This window comes from Pinus tabuliformis, chromosome J (assembly GCF_031772625.1).
Source record: "Pinus tabuliformis cultivar Carrire ecotype Pingquan chromosome J, CPIR1, whole genome shotgun sequence".
Classification (NCBI taxonomy): domain Eukaryota; kingdom Viridiplantae; phylum Streptophyta; class Pinopsida; order Pinales; family Pinaceae; genus Pinus; species Pinus tabuliformis.
The window spans coordinates 350,220,392-350,236,987 of record NC_142295.1 but is presented as its reverse complement, the minus strand read 5'-3'; positions in this window follow the sequence as shown (position 1 = coordinate 350,236,987).

The window sequence follows — 16,596 nt, the reverse complement described above, 5'->3', positions numbered from 1 at the left end:
GGTTGATTACAAGAATTGATTGGCTATGCTCGAATACATGCGTTTTTGCATATGTGTAGGTGGATAGTTCCATGAATTAATGTGTATACTGGATTAATGGTTGTTGTCATGCACGAGATCATAACATGCATTGTTGATACAACCTTGCATTAATGAAAGTACCCTAGTTAGTATGATGGTTGTGCATTGATGCACTTATTGATATATGTCTATATGTTTTTATGGATATGTTGTACGTGCATCACGCTGATTTGATGATCTTGCAAACAAGGCATCCTCCCTGAATTATGCTAAGGTATGTTGATTTATGGTGATTTGGTTTAGATGACATAGTATGCCTTGCAAGAAAGAGATCAAATGGCCAGCAAGGCGGTAGACTACATAGAATCTCCCTATGTATTAGATGGGTAGCATTGTGTGGGGCACTCTTTTGACTTAGCAGAGACTTTGAGAAGCTTGAAGGAGGAAATAAGTAGTTGAAAAGAAAACAATTAAAAATCATGAAAGCACAAGAGAAACAAGAATAGGTGAATGCGATATTACTTCAAAGTTTATCAGATTTGCAATGATAGGGACCTCTTCAGATCAGCCATGGAAATGAGGATAGAACTAATGGGGCATATGGAAGAAGGACTCATACTATACACAGGTCAAATAGATCTGACACTATCAGAGATGGTAGTTTGTTGGACACTCCGGATCTGAGAGGTATTGGGCACAAGTATTACTCTAGTTCTGGTTCTGATAAACATCATGATCGTCATCATTATCATTTGTACAAGAGAAATAATAGGGGATATTTTTCGGAAGAGTTCAAGAGGGAAAAGCCACCTACCTTTGATGGAGAGATGAAGAAATCGCAAAATGTAGAGGCTTGGTTTCTTGGCATGCGGAGATTCTTTAGATTGCATGATTACTCAGAAAACATGAGAGCAAGGATAGTCATTTTCAGTCTCAAAGGTAAAGCAGATATTTGGTAGGAAGAAATGAATAATGTGAAGGAAATAGATGAGGATGAGTTGAATTTCCATGCACTTGAAAGGCACTTCAAGAAAAATTACTTGTCTAAGAGGTATTATGATGACACAGTAAGGAGTTTCATGAGTTGCAGATGGGTTCTATGACATATGAGGAGTATACTAGCAGATTTTTGGAGTTGTTGGGATATCTGACTTACCTCGGAGAGGAGAAGGCCAAGGTTCATAGATTCATCAGTGGATTTCCAATTGTATACAAAGATTGAATTGAGTTCGATGAGCCTAGATTGTTGGAGGAGGCCATACAAAAGTTGAAGCATTTTATGAGTAGTCAAAGCCCAAAGTTGAGCCTAAACATGACTTGAAAATAAATGAAAAACCTAAAGTAAAATGGCCACCAAAGAGAGGAAGACCTCAAGATGTGAGCGAGAAAGATAAGGTAGTTCCTTGAAAGAGATTCAATGCAGTTGAGAAGGGACATGGAGAGTAGCAAGCTAGAGGCGGTGGTAAGGAACCATTGCAGTGTTGGATATGCGGTAAGGATCATCGTAACAGGGATTGTCTGTAGTATCAGAGTGGTGGTAGACCCCAGATCTATAGTGCTCAGGAGGCACATATAGTTGGTGATGTTGGTCATAGAATTTCTCGTATTTATGTAGTCATGGACAACAGGCAGGTGGATCATCAGGCATTGATCATTGAGATGGACGTAAACTTTGTGATCAAGTTGCTTTTATTTTGATTGACCCTGGATCTAACTATAGTTATATTAATCCTGACTTGGTGGATAAGTGTGGTTTGAGAAAATAAGTGCATGGATAATCTTGGTTGGTATAGTTTTCTACAAGTACAAAGAAGTGAGTTCACCATTGGGTAAGAGCTTGTTCATTTGAGTTAAGTGGCATGCCTACAATAACGCATTTGAATGTATTTCCATTGAAATCATATAGTATTCTTTTGGGTATGGATTGGCTATACCTTCATAGAACTAAAGTGGATTTCTTTGACAAGGCCATTGAGTGTGTGGATGATAGTGCAGAAAAGAGGACCTTGTAGGGAAAGAAGAAGCCTACATTAGTGAAGATGGTTACCATTTTGTAGGTTAAGAATAGTTGCAGAAAAGGTTGTGTGATGTTTGCAGTACACATTTCTAGTGACAAAGGTAAGGAGGTTGATGATGCTAATGTGTTGAGTAGGTACCCAGTTTTGCAGCAGTTTTTGGATGTAGTTCCTTAGGAAATTTTAGAGTTTCCACCTCACAGGGAGGTAGACAATTCTATTGAGTTGGTGCTAGAGGTAGCTCCAACATCAAAAGCACCTTACAGGATGAGCACATGTGAGTTGGTAGAGTTGAAATTTCAACTAAACGAAATGTTGGAAAAAGGATACATCAGACCAAATGTATCACCTTGGGGCACACAAGTGTTGTTCGTAAAGGAGAAAGATGGTACTCTTAGATTATGCATTGATTACAGGTGGTTGAACAAAGTAATGATCAAGAATAGGTACCCTTTGTCAAGGATTGATGATGTGTTCAACTAGCTAAAGGGAGAAACATTTTTCTTTAAGATCGACTTGAGATCGGGATACCATTAGGTACGCATCAAGGAAGAGGATATCTTCAAGACTACGTTCAGGACCAGATATGGGAATTAGGAGTTAGTTGTTGTTCCATTTGGCTTAACTAATGCTCCAACTACATTCATGTGTTTGATGAATAGCGTGTTGCATACTTATTTGGACAAGTTTGTTATTGTATTCATTGATGACATATTGGCATATTCTAAGAACGAGGAGGAACATGTTGAACATTTAGTAGAAATGTTGAGATTTCTAAGAGAGCATCAATTATATGCTAAACTTAGAAAGTGAAACTTCTTTTAGACTAAGGTACATTACTTGGGACATGTTGTCTCCAAGGAAGGCATAACAATAGATCTGAAAAAGATAAGGGCCATCATGGAATGGGCAGCTCCTAAGAATGTAGTTGATGTGAGATCATTTATGAGATGGGTAGGTTACTACAGGAGTTTCATCAAGAACTTCTCACACATTACATATCCTATCACATCATTGCAGCGAAAAGGTAAGAATATTGAATTGATGGTGGAATGTGAAGATAGTTTTGAGTAGCTTAAGTAGTTGTTGACACATGCACTGATGCTAAATATTGAGGATCCAGACTAGGAGTTTGTTGTGTGTATAGATGCTTTCAAAAAGGGACTTGGTGGATTTCTCTTGGAAGAAGGGTAGGTAGTGTGTTATGAATCAAGAAAAATGAATGAGGATGAGCAGAACTATCTGACGCATGACCTTGAGCTAGTGGTGATTATACATGCATTGAAGATGTGGAGACATTATCTTGTGGGTAGGAGGTTCACATTGATGAGCGATCATAGTGGGTTGAGGTATCCGTTTTACCAACTAAATCTAAATTCTAGGCAAGTTAGATGGTTGGATACCCTTAATGAGTTTGACTTTGAGATCAGATACATCAAAGGGAAGGAGAACTGGGTTGCAGATGCTCTTAGCAGGAAGGTACAGGTAAATCATATAGCAGTTATAAGATCTTATGGGATAGAGTTACAGGATAAGATTTTTCAGGCAGGTCAATGGGATGACAAATACATGGATATCATGCATAGGTTATAGTAGAGCACAAGTATAGGTACAGGTGCAGGTACAAGCACTAGGGATCAGGATGCAAACTATCATCTCACGGTAGATGGCTTGGTGATGTTTTGAGACAAGATCTATGTGCCAAATTTCAGTGATCTCAAGAATCTTATCTTGAGGGAGTTGCTAGCACTCATTAATTTTGTGAGGTTGTAGAAGAAAATCACAAAGGTAACCACAAACCAACTTTGGAAGTTTGGATCTAGCCCTACTAGCTTCATAGAGGCCTCTCTCTGTAAGATTTAACTTTGTTGGATTGAATATTAGGCTAGTTATGAAGTTTGGGGTTTGATTTGTATTTGAATGGTTGGTTGATAACTAGATTACCATTGGGCTATGGAGTCTATTACATAAAGTATAGATTAATTGCAATGTCTACAAATAGATATCATAAGGTAGGGTAGCCAAACCAAATGGATTCTTTAAGGTCTGTGAAATGGAGAAGAATAACAGATTTAAGGTTCACTTAAAATATAGAGCATTGTTACCTGGATTCTATATTTAAATATCAAAAGAAAACATTGAAATTATTCGTAGCAGGGTGGAGAGTGTATATTTAAACAAATTATTCCCTTTTCTTATCTATTGAATAACTCAGATTTGAAAACAAATATGTGCTGTAAATAGAGAAATATAAACATATAATATGATAGATGCACTTCACCAAAAACTTGACACAAGAATACTGTGAAAGATCTCCTGTGTTATTGGTAACTCCGTTGATGCTTCAGTAATATACAATAGTGTTCTTCGTACAAAAACCGACCCTTGATACTTCTGAAGATGAAGTATTTATAATTAATTTTTAAAAAAATATCATGTCAGAATGACTAGGATGTATCTAAAAATAATAAAATTGAATCAATCTAAATTATTACAATGATATTATGGAAATTTGAACTGTTTGAAGTGGTGGTGTTGAATTGGTGGAATAGCTGGTTGTCTGGTGTTCAAATTTTGCATGTTCTGTAATGCTAAGATGTGTCCCTGAAACTACTTCTTACTCCAGTAACTCACAAAGTTTATCCCAACGTTGTTCACTTAGGATATTCATCTTCATCAACTTTTGTACACTTCGTCGACTTCAGTATATTTGGCAAATGTCAGCCTGGTGATGAATAGACTTTTAATTGCATATTGAATGTCGATATCGTATTCCAATTCTTCCAGGAATGCCTTTCCTGTCATACTGAATCTTCCAGTTGTAACCTTTGAATTGTCTCTTGCCTTGGTCATAATTTTCTCAATGTAATCCGACCACTTGCTGAGCTTATCATTAATAACTAACAATTTTGGAATTCCTTTATTGTAGAGCAGCTCTAGCTTGGTGAAGAATTTTTGTATACCAGTGTTCATAATTCAACCCTTCTCTTCAAGCTCTCTCATTACATTTATTTTAGTTAACAATTTCTTGATTTCGAAAATTGTTTATGTTATGTCTTCAATTTCCAACTCTTCCAATTCTTGACTATTCTTGGAGCTAATAAATTTAATGAGCTCAGTGGCTTCACTAGGTTTATCTCCCAATTTCTTTCTGACCTGCTCGATGGCTTCATTGGACCGTTCAATCAACTCCTATTGCTAAAAAATAATTTGGATTAAAGGCCAAATGTCTTCCATGTCTTCGTTGATCCTTTTCCAGATATTCTATTTTACCTATGCCAATGTATTGCCCCTGGCATAGTCTTTTTCCATCTTCTGCAATCTCTGGGACAATGTTTGTGACTTTTTTGTTTCTATCAGGAAGGAATTTTCAAATCGTGTACTCTGTTCCTATAGGACTTTCACCTCCTTCCTTAGCTTATTTATCTCTTCTCCCTGTATAGACATACTTTTCATGGATTCATCCAACTTAACTGAGTATTCTATAATTGATGTGGGAATCACAGTAGAAGATTATGTTCCCACTGTCATGGATGCTATAGGGACACTTGTTTGAAGTAGAGATGCAATGGGAACTGGATCAAGAGGAACCACTGCAAGTTTTGAACTATGTTCCTTTTCTTTTATAATCTTGTCCATCTCTGCTTCCATTTCTTTGATCTTTACAGTTTGTTCCACTAGAAGCTTTATCATCTCTTCCTTTTGTAGTTTTTTCTCTCAAAGTTCCTTGACCTGGGGGTCTTCTATTGTAGGCAACTTCAATTTCTTCTTTAGGGCTTCTATGTTAGCATTTATATTCCTGATTATCTCTGCCATGGATTTTGAATTGTCTAGATCAAATCCCGCTTTGATCACCATCTCCTCCAAGTATTTGATTATGGTATCTTTGGCAAGTGAGGACACTTTCTCGAATTTAAGCTGAGATTACACATTATTCAAACTAATCTATAGATTGGAAGCAATGATAGTAGTCTGTGTGAAAGTAGACTATACCATTTGTCCAGCCTGCATGTGCATATCTATTTGATCTAAAGGATGGACATCCTTTGCCTCAAATTCAAAAGTAGTTTGTTTGAAATATGTTTCTGACTTTGGTTGAGGGACCTGGGGCCGCAAGAATGCCATATGCATCTTTCCATTCTCTATATCATATGCTGAAATAAGCCTGTGATGGATGGAGGAAGATTGCTTGTTGAACTGAGCAGATATATTATCATGAATGGCTTCATTCCTCTGCTTAATCTCTTTATATCTCTGAAAAATATCTAGTTGCCTCTGCTCTATAGTTGACTCTGGTGTCTGAGGTATAGTAGCTAGAATATCTTTAGTAGTCAAGGATGATGGGGACTTTTTGGTACCACTATCCAACTTAAAATTCTAAAACCTGAGAGTACAATAGTTCTTGGTGTGTCCTCCAGTGGTGGGAAGTATATTTTAGAGCCTGTTTTAATCTTATTTGTGTATATTTTAAACTCTTTGGCTGAGACTTCTATAAATAACGGAGGATCATCCTCTCTCTCTCTCTTATCTATCTTTTCTTTGGGTATGGGGGTCTCTAAAGTTGTCCTGGAAAGTACCTTCTCCTCGGCCTCTTGCAACATATTCTCTACCCAAGTGTGCTAGTTCATATACTTCTCTATTTCTGGCCTCTAAGTATGCACATAAGGTGTAGCTTTTTGTTCCACTCTTAACTTGGAAATTACCCCAAAGGGGTCATAGGACCAAGTGAAACTGAGAGGGAAATTCATTTGTTTCAGTAGGAGGTCTACTTCCTCTCCTACTGCTCTACTATTGCAGATGAATGGTCTTATCTGTGTTTTGATCTAGAACTGAGATTTCTTCTTGGCTGCCACGAAATGAATGTTGTCAGAGTGAATTATTTGCCTGATGTACTCCACGGAAAATATTCTTATGGGCAGATACTTAGGTAGCTTATATGGTGGCATATCTGAACCATATCCTCTAATTTCTATGAATGACTGGTAAAGGTAGTAGTCCCCTATTTTCACCTGTTCACTGAACTATAAAACCTTCTGAATGTCCTCACTTATCCTTGGAATTTGTTGGCCACTTAGAAAACAAGTTTTTGGATACAAAAACTGATCGATGAAGTCTGTGAAGCTGAATTCTTGTGATTTTCTTCTGATTAAGGAAGTCTAGAAGACAATAGATTGTGGCTCTCCTTGTTGATCAAGCTTCTGTACTGCCAAGGGAAACTTATCTATTTGAAAGAAAATGAACATATACATGAGAATAGAAGAATATTTGAACATTCCTTCAGTTAGAAACTGAAGGAATTGTTCATGAATTACATTTGCTAAGAAGTGACCATAGTCAAAGGTGACTGATAGTCCTTCTTCTGAAGAAAAGGTGGATAGAAAGCCTAAAATAGGCTCATCTACCCATTCATCTTAATAGTAACCAAGAATGGATGACAAGATAGAGATAATATGTCTGGTCCTTTGAGGGAACATAGAAGAGGGATAAGGGGGATTTTTCTTAGGGAGTTGAGAGTCTTCCAAGAGGAAAGCATAAAAAATTCTAGCTCTCTGGGGAAAGGTTAATTTCTGATAAATTTCTCTGAGAGCTTTAAGGGAAAAAGGGGTAAGGGAATCACTATGGGGGACCTGCAACATTTGATTTATGCTATCAGATGTAATGGTGAAGATAATTTCACCATTTGGAGAAATAATAGCCCTCCTACTTGAAAGGTAAGAGGCTTGGCATTTTAAAAAGAATTCAGGAAAATGATAGGACTAGGGGAAAACAAACAGAGGAAGTCTAGACTACCAAAGGTTTATTTCATCATATTGACTAAGGTAATTATCCTGAAACTAACAATGTAATTCGAAGAGGTTGAATTCACACTGTGTTTCGACTATCTTGTAGTCTCTGTTAGTGAGTGGAATGTGGTCTAAGTCCATAGGGGGAGTGAGCATAGGATTCACTACAGGGGCGACTTTGGGTGCCATTGTAGTAGCAGAATGGATAGGGGAATAAAGTTGACATAAACAATTCATAGCGAGTTTTAGGAATTGGTGGAAACTTTTAGTGATAGTACCTCTAGATTTATCAGAGACAAGAAATGGGAATGTTGCTGTGAGATCAAAGCGCAATAGGGGCGGGAGCAATATTCATAAGGAAAATAAAGAAAGGTGTAATCGCAGATGAAAATTCAATTTTTATTAGCTGTGGACTAGGCTTAACCATTGGATTAATGGTTTTGATACTACATTGATTTTTGTAATGGTGCGGGTGAACAAAAAGAACCATAATGGCAAGTGCAATGATCATGGACATGGCAATCGAGGATAGGTGGGTAAATGGTGTGGGATTGTTGGTGGGAGTGACATGAGGAGGGACACATGGGGTGATGGGAATGGTAGCTGAGATGAGATTTGGAGGTGATATTTGGTGGGAAGGCGGGTTTCAGGGGGACACAAAACCACTTTCGGAGGGGGGGTAGGCGGTATATGGTAAGCGGGGGGGGGGGGGGGGGGTCCAAAATCTTACGGTGTTGTTGGCTTAGTGGGACCTGACCTAGGTTCAGCATTAAGTTAGCCAAGAAAATCCCTACACTCTTGGCCCTTTCGGTATCAATCCGCAGAGAACGGACTGAAGTCTCACCCAAATCAATATGGGGGGATGCTGGAACCAAGTTTCCGCACCTAGAGATGGTAGTGATGTCATTTTATGCCTTAATTTTACCCTCACATAGATCGATAAGGCTTCGAGGCTTATCAATATAACTTCTTCTTAACAGCCTCCAGACCTTCATGAAGGTCTATGATAGTCTTTTGCGGACCTTAAATAGGCGAATCAACCATTTACGCACCTATGTAATTATTCCTAAGTCTCTTATCATCTAGATCGGTTTAAGTGTTTGATATATTTAGCATGCATTAAGATATTCTCCACGTAAAAAGATATTATTACTTGCATTCAGACACCAATGTAAAACATATAGAATTGCGCATCAATACATCATTAAATCATGAACCCATTATTCATCATAACATAACCACATTTATTCATAACAGAAGTAAATAGATCAAACACAAATATTTCCAGAGTAATATTCTTTATTAATACTTCAGATCTTCTTACAAACTCTAACTACCTTGTGCACTCAATTGCAGGGGTCCGCACACTCAGCTATGGACTTCTACCCTAGGCCTCTGCACACACACTTGTAGAGCCTCTCTTCTACTCTAAAAATCTTCGCTCTTTTTGCTAATGACTCATTACTTTCATCATCAATACTACTACTTCTCAAAAACCGCCTTAGACTCTTCTAAGACTCTTCTTTTTATACAATCCCATGGTCCGTGGACCATGGGTAGATCCTCTAAAGCCGACATAACTTACATAAAATAAGGGTGGAAACCCTTTATGAAACTTTACATCTACGTGCTCTGCAACCATAAATTGTAGAGACTTTACACTTTACATACAAAAACTTGGGATTTTTGCCCCAAGACTTGGGCTTTTAACCCCAAAATTGACCCTAGGGGACCTTGTCCCAACAGGCCCCCAACACAAATATGGTGACTCATCCCTGAGTCACTCTGTTAGCGTGGAGATCTTACTGCGAAGACCTCCCAGCTCCACTTGCACCACTGCAACTTCAGTTGTACACTGCATAGCCACTTGCTTGACCTACTCCAACAGCTGCCTTGTGTTGTATCTCTGAGATGGTAATGGTTAGCTATCATGCTAGGGCATCTAAGATAATTGTTTTGGGGGTTTTGTTTTAATTTGGAGGACCAATGTAGGAGACAGATTTAAAACAATGAGGCTTAACATTTTGAATAATATTAATATCTCAACAAAGGGATGCTATTAAAATTCACACAGTGATTTTAGCTTGTAAGATGGTGGTGAGAAGAAACAGAGAAATGATATGATTATTACAGTCTTCAAATTGAAAATTAAATAATCATAAGTATGAAAACCCTTAAACTATGTTCAGAAGGTTCAACAGAATATGCTTAAGCTTACAAAAGATGTTGATGATTTATTGATTTAGAGGGAATTAATTAAACAAACAGTTCATTAATTCATTCTCTTTACAAATTATCACTTTAGAAGCTTAGAGGAATAGATTGAAAATCAATTATTCCTACCTATTTATCTCTGTAAGACATAAGAATATGAAGAAAAACATAATAAATAGTACTGGAAAAACTTACAGGAAACACAAAACTGTGTAAATCAGAATTTAGAATCCTTTTCTTTTATATTAATGATCCAGAAAAGTCAAGTGCATTTGAGGCTTAAAAATTCTTCTTCGAGGGTGCAACCCTTGATAACTCATGAAGAGATTTATTTATACAACAGTAGAATTGAGAAAATATCCTAAACTATTTTTACAAAAATAGATTATTACAAAATCAAAAATAAAAACTACGAGTTTATCTAGCACTATTTTGGTGCTGAGGTGTCGATGACTATCACCGAAAAAATTGAAAACTGTTGAAGCTAGCTGACTGTTGTTCGATTACCTTCTAGTCGAGTAAATCTGTCAATTATTCCTAGCATTTATTATCAAGGATAGAAATCTTGGTTACCCTCCTGTAAACTTCATTCATCTCTTTATATTTAGTAAAAGTGGGTTGTACTAAAAATATGTGTCTGATTTCATTCAAAATAAAGAAAGTATCCTTGAGTGTATATACCATAAGTGCTGGTGTTGTTGAACCTCTTATGTTTAAAACTAAAGTTTCATGTTTTCCCACCTCTGTCAGATTCTGAACATAATCCTCAATTGGCATCAATTTGTCATTGATCACAAGCATAAAGGGTAAACCCTTGCTGGTCAAGGGTTCTATCCTACTGAAAAACCTCTGAACTATGGTATTGACATTGCTGCACTTTTCCTATAGGTGAAGGATGAGGTTTTTCTTGGTGATGATCTTCTTTACCTCCAATATAGTTGTTGTTATGTTACTGTTGATGCCTTGAAAATCGCTGCAACAACATTGGGGGATAACCACCCGGTCCGGACCTTAAAGCAGCTTCTTTTCCGTTTGGTGTGGTGGCTCCGACTGTTCAACTAGGTCCAGTTACCTTCTCCCTATTGCTATTGGTTTATAATGTATCTTTAACTACCAATAGACAGGGACATCAGATCACTTCTTCTTGCTGATCAGGACCTTAAGCTGATTTGGGTTCAGTCAAGCCACAACTAAAGTTTTGCCTCTTTGAGGAGAGTACTTAAAAGAATGTAGACTTTACTCTAAATGCAAGCTTATTCTATGATGCAAGCAAAAGAAACTAATCTAAATTCTATCTTAATTAGGTAGATATAGATCTAACCCAACTAAGAGCAAGATAATTAAAGTATTGGGATTTAGATATGTCTTGTTTATAATGAATACCAAGTTAATGAAGTAGTTCAATTAACTAATATTATGGATATCAAAACACATCCTATTGAGACCTTCTTAACTGAAATAATAAACCAACAACACTCAGGAATTAGTTCACATAAATGATATTGATTATCAAATCAGCAAATCCAATAACTAAATAATAATATGTGGAAATAGTTCACAACATATTATCATTCAATAAATCAGTTTTAACAAGGCAGATTTCTGAGTAAATAGTTACTCAGAAATCAGAAATTAATCCATAAGAACAGAGATACATGATAACAACATTGAGACAAACTGCCCATATTGACAATAGTGAAAAAACATGAATAAAATGACACATTTTTGTTACCATAAAAATGAAACTAATATTTGAAATAGTAGTATTAAAAATACCAATTTATTGCATCCATTTCTTTGATCTTGGTCTCCAACAGTCCTTTACATTGCTTGAACTTCTGCCTTTAAAACTAGAGCCACAATAGTGCAAACTCTGCCCCTCATACATAATCCAAGATACAAAGGAAAAATCCTCAATAATCCCCAGATCTGAGATTTTCTCTCCTCTCTCCTACAACTCTAAATTCCTATTACAGTAGTGCTTTTAGAAGTCTAGCATTGCAGAGGAGAGCAGCCCTTTTTACATTCTGCAATCTGTTATTTATAATATTTGTGAAGGAATTTTGGAGAGGAGAGTTTGTTGAAGAGAAATCTGCCAAATATAATTTTACTTGCTCCTAATTCTGATCTTCAATTGCTGGAGCATTCTCATTGCTTGAAATCCTTTTCTCCATATCTTTTCCACTGTTTTCCTGCAAAAGAAATCAAAATAAATTAAAATGCAATCAAAATATCATTTCTGGCAATTGATTCAAACCCAATCAAATTCTATTTTAAATAAATAATTGAAAATAAAATATAAGCTCTGCATTGATGCTTGGAATGATTTGATTGACAAAGGATATTATTGACCAATGGATCTGCAATTAGAAGAGGCTTTGGATAAATGAAATTGAAGAAAATAACTCAGAAAATTGATTTTGTTTTTCAAAATTCGGAGCCTAATCTTTTGCCTGATTTTTGACCCAATAAATGAGTAAATCTGTTGGTGAAACCTCTTCCAAAATGTTCTCCTTGATTTTCTCTTTCCAATGAGCCGTCCTGGGCTTCATTTGGCCAAGTATAACTCAATTTGTGAGCTTCCAAAGTTGATGGGTCAAATCTGGCATGAATCTGGAAATTCTGTTGCTGGGCTAAAAAAATCAAAATTCTCATTAAAAATTAAATCCTAAATTAAAATTCTAATTAATTCTAAATTAATTGTTAATTATAATCTAAACTAATTATTAATTAATATTAATCTATTTATTAATTAATATCTAACTAATTGATATCATTAACTATTTATAACTGATTAAAATTAATCTAAATCATATTTAAATTTAATCTATTTAAATTGATTATATTATATATATTAATTAAGTTAATAAATATTATTTATAATATTAAATCATCTCTACACTATGCCATTTTACATACCTTTTTTCACTTATTCAAACCAACGTAAGTGTTAGTGAATTTCAAAATTCAAACCAACGCAAGTGTTATACTAGTCATGCTTTAATGCCCCTTTGTTTAATGCACATGGATGGTTTGATGTTTTATCGCCGATCGGGAGAAGTGAGGTATCGGATATCTCAAATATGTTACAATGTTAAAGTCCCCGATACGATATCGCATCGGGGCATCGGGGTATGCTTTATGGGGTTTTGAAATATGTCGTGAATCCAAACTTGCGACCTGATATCGCATAAACTCCCGATGCGATATATATTATTTATTTATTTTTTATATTAAATTTTAATTTAATTAAATTAATTAAATTAATATTTAATATTATTTTTTATTTTGGTTTTGATTTTATTTTAATGAATTTTAATTAAGTTGTGAAATTATCTAAACTACAGCCACTTGAATGTTTGGGTTTTTTAAGTTTAGGATTTGATTTGGAAATTAGAGTGAATTTCTTAAAACCCCGATAATTAATAATTTAGCTGCATGACTAAAAATGAAAAATGTTAGTAAAAACTTGCTACGGGTTAATATTTAAAATGAATGCCTTATTGAACTAATTTATTTACAAAATGCAATATTGTACATTTTATACATTTTTAACCCAGGCTAGATAAATGATGAGACTTCAAAGGAGTGCCATTTTCAAACCAGTTGACCAAATGAGGCGAAACAAGCGTCAATGTGAAGCTTATAAAAAATCGATTCTAGCAAAGCAATCAAAGCAAGAATCCAAAGAAAACTAAAAATTAACAAAAGCGTAGGGCAATCAACTAAAATAAAAATCCAAAAAGGTATTTAGCCAAATTTTTATAGAAAGGGTCCCCATTATTTGAAGTGAACACATCAATAATGGGGGGTTGTGTTTTTACCACAACAATGGCGACACGCGGGAGAAGAACCAGTTATCTCTGTTATGAATGAGATTTTCCTAAAATTAAAGCAAAAATAATTAAAGAAGAGAAAATTATGCTTGAAATGCTTGACTAAGTTTATTAATCTGAATAAAAACAGGAATCATCTAATTGTAATTTTTCTCAAAATTTCTCATAAATTAAAATATTTCAAAACTCTATATCAATCCTTAATTAGTTGTAGAGATAAAGCAAGTGTCACTTTACAGCTTAGCTTTTAAAATATACTCCTTTGTCATAGGTAGAGCCACTGCTGCCAGCAAACATCTATAGTTTCGACAGGGTTACTTTTTAATCATAAATGATTCAGAATCCCATCTGTTTAAGAATTATTGATCTAGAGATAAATCCATTTATATATGTATTATTTTTTTTTATTTTCTATTTTTAATTTTTTTTAAACAGATCTTAAAAGCCATTGTTCTAGTATGGTAGCCAGATAGTTGACAATGCCATTCACTGGTTAAAATTGGGCTGAACAAGCTGGCTCATGATGAGACCCCTTGTCTTATAATTTTTTGCAATCATAAGCCATTACCCTAGTTTGTTTAGCAATGTTGGTAATGTCAGCCTATTTTTCCCCTATGATCATGGTAAGCGGGTTCACGATGAGACCTCTTATCTTTTAAGTTTAAATATATTTCTGGATTACACTCTAGAAAAATAAAACTCTTTGGGACAGGGAGAATCATTGACTCCTTAAGAGTTAAGAATGACAATTTCAAAGTTGAAGGTGCTTTGCTGTAAAGTGTCTTTACTTGGTTAAAAATAACTTTTCTTGACTGATAATAGAACTCTGAAAGATCTTAATAAAACTTTGAAATCTCAAAATGATTACAGTTTGATGAAAAAGAAATTTTCAGATTTTATGATACTTTGCCAACTTCTCTTGATTGGTAATCTCTTCCTTAAGTATGTCTAGCTTTATAATAAGAAAATCAAACTTCACTAAGAGATTTAAGAAAAAGCTAATAGGTGACTATTAACAATTTTTTTCCATGTATGCTGACCATTGTTAGGTAACAAGAAGACCTTCCATATAAATAATGGCAAAGTCCCCAAAATCAAAACTGAAAACCAAAAGAAAAGAAGTCTTATGCTAAAATGAGAAGAGAAATCAACAAACAAAAATAAAAACAAAGAAATCTCTAAAAATGGAAAGGAAAACCCAAGTCTCGCAAGATAAACTCAAACAAGAATGTTTATACCAATGTCTCCAACAATATGAAGAAAAAGAAAATAAGCATGTAATCATTCCTTCTTATGTTGAGATTTAGAAAAACATACCTTGCAGAGTTGTGAATGCTTTAGGCTTTTAGATATCAGTGATTGTAAAATTCAGCCATAATGAAAACTTTCTGTATGATATTAATATTCTTGTTTCAAAGCATCATATTGATCATTTTCTAATAAAACGAATGCTTAAAGAAACAAACTAAAGGTTCAGAAACTTCCTGGTGTGGCTGTTTCAATGAGGATTATCGCTGCTTCTTGAAATAAAGCTAGGAGAAGAGTATGGACTTTCGAAAATATGATCTGGCAGAGGATTGAAAGCTTTAAATGGAGAGCTGCAAAACAGTCTTATATCAGCATAATTTAAAAACAAAAATGAAACTAGAATGATGAAATGGAAATTAATGAAAATGGGCACATGAATCTTACCATTGGATAATTGTTTTTTATCTTACCTGAAAGGTATCAATTTCCCCAAACTAGCTGACTCCTTATTTTAATTATCATTAAAAACATGAAGAAATCCCACTAACCAAAATCCTATAACCCAAAATCATTATTTATTTTATTTAAACTAAAGCAAGCAGTAAAATGTAAAAATAGAATGCTTAGTGCTTAGGGGAATTGAAATAAAAGAAATGCATCAGAGATGAGAATGAGAATTTGCAGTAATGACTATTCCTCAAAATATTATAAGTTTCATATAAACTCCATGATTTGATAAATTGTCCAGAATCAAGACCAAATCCAAGTTAATAAAATTCAACTATGAAGATAGAGAGGTCTTGAATTCCATTTTTAATTATGGAATTATATATTTAAAACTAAAATGTATGAGAAATTGAAATGATTTTTGTATGCTGCAAATTTGTCATCAATTGCCTTTTTCCCATATTGGTTACCCAAGCTCGTTTTAACACATCGCTTCATCGGATGATCCACACAACATGTTTCTTCATCATGCTTTTAGTTTAATTTGCAAGACTTCAATTTTATTGCTATGCCATATATTGATTAAATGTTAACGGCTTAGAGGCATGCATTGGAAGTTCTTGCATCAAAGGTTGCAATGAAGAATTGCCGATATGAAAATATGCGATGAGAAGTTGTACTATGAGATAGAGCGATCGCATCATTAAAGAAATATTATATCGGGGGTGGGGGCATATTTACACTGTGCTTCCTACATCACGCATCGCACATCGCAGAATCAGATATTTGATGTAAGCATAAATAACAATGCAACGAAGTGATTGCGATATCGATGATTGGCAAACTTTTGGTACCCGATATAACACGATATGATTCTTGTGATGCCGATGTGCGGTGAATGTCGTAGCTAATCGACGATCGGCAATCGGCACAATCGGCAATCTTGAGCACATGATGTAACCATTCTCGATACGTCGACATGCGATGAAAAGTGGACCCGATAACTTTAGGATGAAAATTTGATAACATATC